General features: G+C 43.6%; 1 pseudogene; it reads left to right on the top strand.

Annotated features, from left to right (window-relative positions):
* Window positions 1–7,126: 7,126 nt before the first annotated feature.
* Window positions 7,127–8,953, top strand: LOC119901496 (annotated as a pseudogene).
* The last annotated feature ends 240 nt before the right edge of the window (window positions 8,954–9,193 follow it).

Consider the following 9,193-nt stretch of genomic DNA (forward strand, 5'->3'; position numbering starts at 1 on the left):
TGCTTTGTACAGCCTGAAGTTCATTAATTGATTAATTACGTGAATTAAACTGAATCTGGCCAAATGAGTAATGTGTAGGTGATGCATGTTTAAATGAGTGTGTTTACCAATCCATGACGAACCTTGTGCAAAGGAGGTCTTTTCGATTAGCCATTATCATCCTGGGCGCTAGCAAAGTCAGATTTTCCAATTAAAGACAAAAATTTGGGTGGCCTTTGACACTGTTTCCTACTAGAGTAGTTCATTTATGTTTGTGACCAATACAGGTACTCTACACACTTGAAAGTGTATACTGATCTCCAGTATTTTTAGTCTACAGTGTTGACAGCAAATAAATAGAAAGAAAGCTTAAAACTTCTCCACACAGAGGTTGATCATTACGTATACATTTGATACCTTACTTTCTGCCCTCCGAGTGATCATGCATAAGAAGACAGCTCACAATACAGTAGATTTCAAATTCATGGTTAAATATCATATGCTAGGAGGTAAAATATGGCCTCCAGCAGTGTTAATACTACTTTTCCCAGTAACTAGTAGTGTAATGGATTACTTTTTCAAAACAATATTGTTATTATAGTTACTAATCCAAGTAACTCTGCGTTACTGCGTTACTGAACGCACCGTCCTTGACGTGAATGTGCGACTGCGCTGCAGGTCACGGCACTGGAGCTTATGTTGTTCAAGTCAGCTTTTAGCCAAGAAGCTAATGGAAGAATGGAGAACGAGGGAGAGAGACGTTATTTCCACAGCTCTCAGTATCTACTGGCATTATTCTGTCACAGCTGCAAAGAACATTGTTCCTTGTTGAACACAGAATTTCCCCTTGTAAAACCCTTTAATTAATATTTCATGCAATTTAACTCAATTTAACTGTAACGCTTAGCATGATACTACGCTGACCAAACCCAGCAGGAAAAACAAGACTTACAAGGAGCTTGAATGATTTCATGTGCGCACTCACTCGCAAGGCATACAGGGACAGGGGAAAGTGTATTTGCAATGGTCTAAATACTTCCAAAACCTTTTATCAATATACTTCTTACATCTGGCATTTGTAAATATTTGACAAACAAAGTAACTCCTACTGTATAGGACATGCCAACCATCATGTATCAAAATAAGTTCTAATTAAGTCTTTTCTACACTTTTGTCCTGGCCAGAAGCCAACCACATGCACTTAGTCACAGACACACACCCAGGGTGCCATCAGCAACACCGCTTTATAGGATAACAGACTATTAAGCAGTCATTTATAGAGACACATTATTCCCACAGCAGACACACAGGGGACAATGCACATCTCTGCACAGTGATTACTCTGACTAGACTTCAGGCTGATTTCAGACCGATCACTTCCTCGCTTTCAAACATCTCTTCACCTAACAAAACCTGAAGCAGAGGCTCCACTAAATAAAAGCAGCAAAAGCGACCTGTCACCTGATTCCAATTACTGTCATTCCCCCTCATCTGAAAGACAAACCAGACTTTATAATGAGTGCTGCAGTTCCTGATGTGTTCAGCAGGGCTGCTCCAAACAGCAGGCTGTCGGCGGCTTCTGTCACTTCCCCTGCTGCCGTTGATGCTCCAAAATTAACTCGCGTCTACTTGCCACTCCACAATGCTCAGCTCTACCCAAAGAGCCCCTTTGAGCACGCTAAAAACCACTCGAGTCATACAACAGCCACAAATCCACCCAAGGATTTCTTTCTGCGCTGCTTTTTATGCGCCAAACTCCATGCTGTTTTGTATATATTAAGTAGAATTAGCTGAAATGACCCATTATGTTGCATTTTAAGGGCCTATTAGCAGCTCTAAAAGTTGTTTTTAACTAACTTCAGAAAGAGATTAACTTTCATTTGGCCATGATGCATTTCTACAGCTTTTCAATGTAGGTGGAGACCACTCAGCAGGCTTACATCAAAGTATTTGCCAAAATAGATAAGAAAAATAAGAGAATATGAACAGAGACAGTAAAGAACTGACAGAGACACACCCCCTAATCAGATCAAGTCAGAGTCAATAGAAAGTATCTGAGACCAGACAGTACATTTACTAAAATCCTCTGTTCCACATAGATAGTGTGCACGACGAGGATTGCGTGTGTGTGTTTCTGCGTGTGTGTGTACATCCACTCATGCGTGTCTGCTGTTGTGACAGGGAGACATGACGGATCCCTCTTATATCAGTGGGAGGCCGCCCGGCGCCAGATGACATGCATACACACACACACACACACACACACACGTTCACAACATCAACAGTGAAGGATGGACCGGTAGCCTCCCTCATCATTCACTCCCATAGACAGGAGAGAGAAAGAGAGGGACAGAGGGAGAGAGAGGGAGAGAGAGGGAGAGGGGACAAGATGAAACAAGAGAAGGAGGAGGGGAAATGAAGTGGGGGGGAAAGACGACAAAATAGATGAGGGTGGAGACACGGAGGATGTACAGTAGGATTATTCTCCAGTAATGATACACACACCCTTGCCTCATTTCCATAGGTTGACACTTAAAGACATTATTCAGCCCTGTTCGCAGGCACACCGCTGCTATTAACCATTGCGCTCATCTGGGGAATTGATTCTATGTAAGACCTCTGTGAAAAGTCAATAGGCATTAGTCCAGAAAAAACCTGGATTAGGCTTTGATTGGACGCACGACGCGGCCGACGCAACCGAGCGTGAAGAACTTAAAACGATTTACAAGCTGCAATTGGGCACCCACAGGTTAATCCAGGGGCTTTAAGTCGCAGACACCATTCGACCACATCCAAGAGGACAAATGTATTTCACAGCGTCAATAGGGCACATGTATGAATGAGCCTGTGTGTGTGTGCTCACACGTGTGTTTGTCCTGTAGGCCTACATGACTCAAGAAATGCACGAGATGCGTTACTGCTGTCACAGCTATAACAACTAACTGCTCGCTGGGAGGTTGGATGGCCTCGTTCAAGCAAAATAGGCTTTTGCAGGTCAGTGTCAGCGTGTGCAATTGATCGACTAGAGAGATATAAGCTTCAAATATGGCAGAGGTGGAAAGATGCCATTGTGCTGTAAGTCACAGCTAAGTCTCAAATCATTGAAGTCAAGTCCCAAGTTAGGACAGGTAAATCCAGGAGCAAGACCAACAAGTCCCAAAAAAAATCCAAGTGCTTTGTGTTTTCGTGCCTTAAACAACCTTCTCCAAATGTAGTGCCGTTTTACTTTTTTTTCAAAGAGTAAATTTACAGAAATAATTGATTTTTCCTTTATTATTTTCAAATAAACTTTTAAATACAAAATGCATATTCCTTTACAGTACAATCATTTGTCATCTCTGAGCTAAATAATTCACATGCAGTGGCCGAATGACCCTAATTATATTACTTAAATGCATTACTGGGGTGCAAGTACTTGACTAAAATATTTCCATGTCATGCTACTTAACGCTTGTCTAATCCACATCATTTTAGAGGGGATATAGTTTACTTTTTACGGCGCTTCATTCACTTGTTTGTCATGATAAGGTCAACAGGTCCCGTTTGCTTCACAACTTCAAGTCAGTCCACTGACTGTCTGTCAGATCACATCTTCAGCCTCCCTGTCTCTCCCCCATCCCTCCTGTCTCTTCATTTCACAATCCAATAAAAAAGTAACTGCTGTTAAAATATCCTGCGGGAGGGAAGAAAAAAGTTTAAAGGGATGGCTCGGGTTATAAAAATATATGGGATTAATCATGTTTTCTTTCATCCAGAAAGCACTTGCCCCAGTGGCTTTTTCTTGTGGCACTGTAGCAGAAGCAGTTTGAGATTGAGATTGTGAAGAAATCAGCTTTATTGGCCACCAAAAGAGATTTGTGTGATGCAATTATGTGTACATAATTTTCTATCATAACGGTACATTGAGAACGTCTGAAGATTGGATAAAAGTTAACATCAGTGCCATTTGATGTTATGCTACAGCTGTGTGTTATTTAGCGTTAAATAATAAAGCTACGGGGAAAACAGAACCAAGAAACAGTGGGATAATCCTAACAGTGAAATAAAGTGTCCCTGCATAGTGAATGATGAAATATTTACCTGCAGATGCAACTCTTGTCAGAAGGATAAGAATCAGCACTAAAAGCACACGGAGCAAGGTTAGCCTTATAAAAGCTTGTTTACCAGCAAAACTGATCATTATCTGAGCAAATGAGCAGAAAAAAACAACTTTAATTGAGGACAAACAGCTGAGGAAGCATCACAGGAGCTTGCAAAACAATTGTCTAAAGATAGGAGTAATTATCATTTATTAATTTATGCAGAACATGTAGCCCCACTGGCATTCTCTGTAGTGTTATCATCAGCACTGCTCTTTCAAACTCTTTGCAGAAACCATCGCTCAGCATTTAGAGGACTCAGAAACGGTCTACATAAAAAGCTCCATTTCCAAGCCAGCATTGTGCTCTCAGGTGGATAAACTAGCCAGCTCGAGTTTCAAAAAGCTTTAACATCTGCAACCTTTAAGTGAAAAACAACCTCTGTCATTCAAAGCAACTTTGTACGCTCGAGTTTTAAAAGCAACATTTTTCCGGTTGACTTGCACTACAACTGGTAAGCAGGGTTGTTATTTCACATATGCTTCCCTCTGAAAAAGGCTTGTGCCATCTTCACTGTGGTGAAGTGTGTGTGCAAGTCTGCTCTGTTACTGTAGGACAGCACACTGCAACAAAAGAAATGACAAGAGGGGCAAAAGATTGTAGTTCATATTCAAGCTCATTTTAAAGGCCCTTTCAGGCTCAATATATCACAGGTTTGTTAGCATGTAAACTATAACTGGGTTTGATTCACAGTTTGACTGAAATGTATGCCTGTGTTTGCAATAATGACAGATGTAAACAAACCTTTATGCAGCTGTTATGTGTTAGTCTGCATCAAATTAGTGATTCTGGGAGTGGCAGGCTCTAATACAGTTTAGAATTGTGGTGGTTGGAGACCCCTTTGTTTACATTTATATAAGGGATTGATGAAATGTATTTACTCTACATTCATGAGAGCTTTTACATTTGGTGAGCTGTGCTTTCCTAGTCAGAAAATAAGCACAGGAAACCCAGTTTTGGTGTGAGGCTGTTTTGTCTGATCCAACGTCGACAATCAACTCAACTTTTAAGCCGAGATGGACAGGAAGTACTTAAGCTTGTAGTTACTCAACTCATGACGGTACTATGTGTTGCACTACACCGTGCACTGTATTACCCGACAGATCAGCTGTTTTGTTCAGTTACAGCGGCACAGCTCGCAAAAACACAATCTTCAGTCAATGAAGTTTGATTTCAGTCTGATCTCACAACTTTCCTACCCAAACAGCTGATCTGCCATGTAATACAGAGGCACATTTGGGCGTGGGAATGTGTGATTTTCGCTGAAAAAGGCTGTCAGGCAGCAGGGTAAAGCAGTAAAATTATTGTTAATATAACTAAAGCCCTGGATAAATTTGCTTTTTACAATGAGACGTCATTGTCCACATATTTGTCTGCGTACTTTGCGTGCACAGGGAGGATTAAACGTGAATCCACTAGGGGGCAGACCAAGACCGGATTATCTCTCGCCAACACCGGATGATCTTCCTTGACAACTTCCGAATTTGCACATCGTAAACAAACCAAACATAGCAACACTCGAGGGGGTTGTGATTTTAATGAGACATCATAACGATCTTGGCAATTGCGGACTAGGTCCAGGAGTTTTATTGTAAACATCCCGCCAAAAATCTCCTTTTTTTAAGTCTGCTACTGACCCTCTTCTTCTTCTTTTGCGTTTAATGGCGGTTGGCAAACCACCGCCACGACCTGACCTACCAATCAGATTGACATACTGTCCCCCGTTCATGTGCTGAATTACATCTTGCCGATGCGTAGCATTAATTCCTGGGGATGTGCACAACCTACGCTCCAAAGGAACGCAGGATACGTGTGCTAGCCATCTTGCGAACGCGTAGTTAAAAGCGAGTATGTCCAGGGCTTTACACTTAAAGCATATTTACGTGGCTAAAATAAGTTTTTTTCCGCTGCCACTGCCCACAGCAGTGCATTGCTTAGCTTCTCTGCTGGGACTCTTTGGGTGGGCTGGCCACTGTCTACTGTCGATAAAACAGTATGTCAGTATGTCGTGTGTCTTGAAAAGTAAGACAACAGTGATTTTTGAATCATCCGACAGTCCTCCCAGCTCACCACAAATCAAACAGACCTCACAACAACCTAACCACTGGCTTTTAAGGTCTTTTCTCTGTCTTATTTCCACCCATCGGCCTCTCAGTGCTCTTGTGAACTCTCATGAGTGAGTTGCTGACTGACAGAGGAGAGAGAAACAAAGTTTTAAGCATTACAGAGGAGAGGGGTCCTCATCTGAGCCAACATTCTGGCATTTACAGGGATACCCTGAGGAGCGCTGGAGCTCGACCAGAAAACACACCCACAGACACATGTACACCGAATGGCAGCTCCTGCATACACAGGCAAGCGCATGAGAGAATCTGTCCAAAAACACATGTGTAAACAGACATGTCGATGATGTCTGACAATTGACTAAACGAGGCACACGCATGAAACAAACTTTTGACACAAACACACACATAGACATATGAATGGATACCTCAGCAGACACACACATGCACACAAACGGTAATGGGAACAGCTGGAGAGGGTGCAGGCGGGTGCGCAAGGGGAAGAAGCAGAGAGGGAGGTAGGGCGGGAGGGATGTCCTCTGCTTCTCACCTTGACTGCCAGACCCTCGCTGTGCGTTTGGGGATTTTCCAAAGGGAACCAGAGATAACCTGCCTTACCTCTAGACAGCATTTTTCATCTACTCCTCTCTTGTCTTCCCTTCCTCTCTGTCTCTGTCTCTCTTCTTTTCTTATCCTCTCCGTCTTCCCCCATGTTTGTTACCAATGCCTTTCTCAAGGCCACATGTGTCTGTGCACTTTTGCAGCCACATCAGAGAAGGAAGGTGTGTTTGTGTGTGTGTGTGTGTGTGTGTGTGTGTGTGTGTGTGTGTGTGTGTGAGAGAAAGACAAAGGGGGGTCGATCAGAGTGTGAGAAAGGAGGGAGAGCAGAGGAAAGGAAACAAGAGTGCTGACTCAAAGAAAAAGAGACAAGCGGTTTCTGACTCGATGGGCGGGTAAGGAAGGTCAGAGGAGAGGAGTTGGAGGCAATGAGTGAGTGTGCGGGGTAAGTGTGGTGTGTGCAGGCAGCTCGGTCCTCTCAGGTCAAACTGAAAGAAGCCTTTGTTTTTAAGCTTTGTTGAGGGAACTGACTAATTGCCAGTTTGCCACCTGTCAGGTGTGTCTGTGTGTGCTGATGTGTGTGTTGATGAGGAATCAGGGACAAGAAGTACTTTCGTATACTAAATCCTTATATTTAAATACTATCACTCCATAAACAAATCAAAGATGTATTATGTCAGAAAACATGAATAAAGTGCACAACACAGAATCTACATTATACATGGCAGTACTTGTGGGTATTGTAGACATGTGAGGAAAATGTGTCAGGAGGTCATTCACCAAAATCTGAGGAAGACCTACAGCAACTCTGACAGAGAGCAAGAACTGGGTGAGTGTAACATCTTAATAGAACCCATGAAAACGGAGGTGCAGAGAGGTTGTCCGCAAAGTAAGGGCAAGCTCCGCTCCAGGACCAAGCAGCACCTCGTACAAAGTGTACAAGAACTGTCCCAATCTCCTGCTGCTTCTGTGGAAGATCCTGCGAGTCTTCTGGAGAAGGGGGAAGATCCCATGATGGAGAGTAACTGAAGAGGTGTAGATCCCGAAGGAGAAAAACTCTACCCTGATACAACAGTTCAGTTCAGTCCAGTTCATCATCTCCCTGCTGTGTACAGAGGTCTTCTTCAGTGTCATCTGTGCACTAACCTGGCAAAGAACAACTATATCGACACAAGTCCAGAAGGGTGGCATTTCAGGGGTGCCAGGCTGTCTGGAGCCCACTGCTGTGGTGACACAGCTCATCAGGGAGGTCAGAGAGAACACAGGTAACCTGTCAGTGTTGTGGCTAGACTTGGCAAATGCATATGGCTCCATTCCAAGGGCTGGTGCAGCTCGTACCGACCAAAATTCACGTCCCCACCAGAGTCGCAGACCGCATGTGTGTTTCTTCAGGGTAAATTAAAATAAGGTGGAACAAGGTGGAGATCTGCACCATCACAGGGTGCACTATCTCTGTGTCACTGTTCTCCCTAGCCATGAACATACTCACTAAGTCTGCTGAACCAGAGTGCAGATGGCCTAGGATGAAATCCGTTCAATGGCAACCACCCATCAGAGCACTAATGGATGACTTTTCAGTCAGATGCGTTTTAAATCGGCTAAATCAAGATCTTTGGTGCTGGGAAAAGTGAAGGAGTAGGACAATATCAAGGGTCAATATTGCAGGCACAGACATCCCAATCATCACAGAAAAACCCTTCAAGAGCTTAGGCAAGGTTTTTGACAGCTTTCTGAGGGACACCACATCCATCCAGTCGACCCGAAGTTAGCCTTTCCTACGACGCTCCAAGCCTGGGTGTATCAGCATGGCATTCTTCCCAGAATCCTGTGGCCCATCCTCTTCTATGCAGCTTCAATCTTGACAGTTGAAACCTTAGAGAGGAGGGTCAGCAACCACCTCAGGAGACGGCTGGGGCTGCCAAAGAGCCTGAGCAGCATTGCAATCTATGGACACCACAGCACACTGCAACTGACCTTCAAATCCTTGGAGGAGGAATTTAAGGAGTTAGAGAAGTGGTACAGCACAGGGAATCGAGTGAACCCAAGGTGGTTAAAGCAGGGATCCAAGTGAGGACTGGCAGCAAGTGGAAGACAAAGGAAGCTGTTCAGGAAGCAGAGACAAGGATGTGTCACAAGATGCTTGCGGGAGTGGTCACATGAGGTCGAGCTGGGCTGGGATCCTTTCCAACTCCCCAAACAAAGTTTGATAACTGATGACAGGTTACTTGCATTTTTACACAGAAAGCTGCTTTGAACAGTCGGACCATACCGTAAATGGTGACGCCTGCATGAAAATTGGTGGGAGTAATGAACTGAGAATGTAACAATGCACTAGCAGAAGGGCATGGGAGAAGACAGTATTCAAAATGCTTTATGAGGAAGGAAATGCTTATGCTTAGACATCAAGTAAAAATGCAATGTATTTCGGTGAGAAACACTGGATATAAGAATAAC

Source organism: Micropterus salmoides, unplaced genomic scaffold (assembly GCF_014851395.1).
Source record: "Micropterus salmoides isolate LMB-PRFRI ecotype aquatic unplaced genomic scaffold, ASM1485139v1 Ms_hic_scaffold_1337, whole genome shotgun sequence".
In the NCBI taxonomy this organism is placed as follows: Eukaryota; Metazoa; Chordata; class Actinopteri; order Centrarchiformes; family Centrarchidae; genus Micropterus; species Micropterus salmoides.